This window comes from Aplysia californica, unplaced genomic scaffold (assembly GCF_000002075.1).
Source record: "Aplysia californica isolate F4 #8 unplaced genomic scaffold, AplCal3.0 scaffold00015, whole genome shotgun sequence".
Classification (NCBI taxonomy): Eukaryota; Metazoa; Mollusca; class Gastropoda; order Aplysiida; family Aplysiidae; genus Aplysia; species Aplysia californica.
The window spans coordinates 541,055-543,169 of NW_004797285.1; the positions used below are offsets into that span (position 1 = coordinate 541,055).

General features: G+C 38.9%; 1 protein-coding gene across 3 annotated transcripts in view; it reads right to left on the bottom strand.

Moving 5' to 3' along the window:
• LOC101859532 (GTP-binding protein GEM) overlaps positions 1-2,115 on the bottom strand; it is a 169,114-nt gene that overhangs the window by 162,300 nt on the left and 4,699 nt on the right. The window contains exon 2 of one of the 3 annotated variants that reach the window (XM_035971043.1): positions 326-573. The exons of the other annotated variants lie outside the window; for them this stretch is intronic. The gene's annotated coding sequence lies outside the window, so the exon portion shown is untranslated. The remainder of the gene's footprint in view (positions 1-325; positions 574-2,115) is intronic. 3 annotated transcript variants of the gene reach the window in all.

Here is a 2,115-nt window from a genome sequence, read left to right on the forward strand (position 1 = left end):
CCCCCCCACCCCCGCCCTCTTTTCTTCCATTTTAAAATATATTTTCTACACCTGAAGTATAAAAAATCACCGGTATAAAACAAAATAAAACATGTTTATATTTGTTAATAATTTGTTCGTGTGTGAAACAAAGTTTCCCTGGTTTTCCTATTTTTGGACAGAACAAGCCCTACGGTGTACCCAGTCCGTGTAATGTGAACCGCGATATGGCAAAGGAAAATCGACGCATTGTACTGCGTTGCACTTTGGCCACATTTTCTGGGTAAAAAAAAAAAAAAAATTCTTTAAAAAAAAAATTAATTTGCTCACAACAGGTGAAACTCACCTCTGTGTGATGTAATCTGTTCGTCTTTAGTTGGTTTTTTTTTTTTTCTTCTAATTGTGGATTCTGATGCAGCACTGATATTGTTTATTTGTTCAGCCTCCGACTTTTTTTTTTCGAAACTCCCACTCTTCAAATTCGGGAGGAGTCCTGCTGTATGGTAAATCACTTTCACCTTCTATTCTGAGGTCGTGCGTGCTGAGCATCACCAAATCCGTGAGCCGAAGGGCATGATGGTGCACCCTGCGACCCTTAATATGAAATTGAAAGATACAGTTTGAGATTTTTTAATTTTTTTTTTTTAGAAGAGGTTTTACGGCGCTCACAACTGTATAAAGTCATATGAGCGCCAGAAGATTAGAGGTGTTACAAGAGGGTAACAAACATAAAAAAGAAGGAGAGAGAAGGACGATAGATGTTTTATAGGAAAGAAGAAGCAAACCACACCAGAACACCCGCCTACCACACTCGTTGGAGTCACTGTTTTTGGCTTATATTGATAATTGTGAGTGAATGAAATGTTTATAGATCAAACCTGCTCATAACGTTGGAGTAAAGAGATCGCATCTGCACGATTTCGGCCTTCTAGTGCAAGGGAAAAAATCAAGATAGATAGGCAGATCCAACAGAAAAGGACGATACAGTAGATCGAGTCTGTCAGATAGGAGTTACGGCTGGCAGAGACACAAATTTCCCCCCCCCAAAAAAAAGAAAAAAAAGAAGAAAAACTACGAACAAATCATTGTGCACATTTTTGTCTTTCTTAATATTTGGTTCATACCCAAGTAGCGGATTATAATCTGGTCGGTGCCTCGGTGCATGTCGAATTATGAGCATTGTCCCAGTGCCACTCATGGACCTGCACCCCAAGATCACGCACTGTCATGACCGCCACTCTTTGCTCACTTGGAAAACTTCACTACACCATTACGTCCAAATGAAGGGTAAACACGAGTCTGAGGCTATAGTCGAAATATGCCCCCGGCCCCCTTTTTCTTTGCTTTTTTCCTTCTCTTTATCTGGCTCAAAATTGAGTCAGAATATTTTTTATGGAGCGCTCCATACTGAACAAAAATACGAGACGTCAGAGTGCACGATATTATAATGCAAGTGTGTGGCACAACATTGTTATCTCAATGAATTAGAGTGGAATGACAAAGTGTCTGGTATGATTGAAAGTGGCGATGGAACTGCTTATAATACGGACTGTTTATTTTGCTATGACAACAAAGATAACCCAACCACCCCACTCATTGAGTCTTGCCTTATCCAGTCAACTCTAAGTAAAAAACCTTTCAAAAATGTTATAACTCGGTACGCGGTAAAAAAATAAAACAGTAATAAACTTTAAACAAATAATATAATACATGTCTCATGGGTACAATACGTAAAAGGCCCAGTAAATCAGCAAGCATATCCAGCAATGAGGTGGGGTGGGTTTTGTTACCCCCCCCCTCCCCTGTCTATCTATTCTTTATAATTTTTACTCTGCAGTAAACAGTGATAGACTTATTATTGTTCTATATATTATAAAAAAGGGGTGCTTGTGGGGATCCATTTTGCTTGGCCAAGATCAAGCTCAATCAGAAGAGCGAGTCTAAAGTCAATATCGAGGCCCACTCTTCCAAAGCCTCTGTGTTTCTCCATATTTCTCCATTTATCTATCTATCTATCTATCTATCTATCTATCTATCTACTATCTATCTATCTATCTATCTATCTATCTATCTATCTATCTATCTATCTATCTATCTATCTATCTGTGTCTGTCTGTCTGTCTGTCTGTCTGTCTG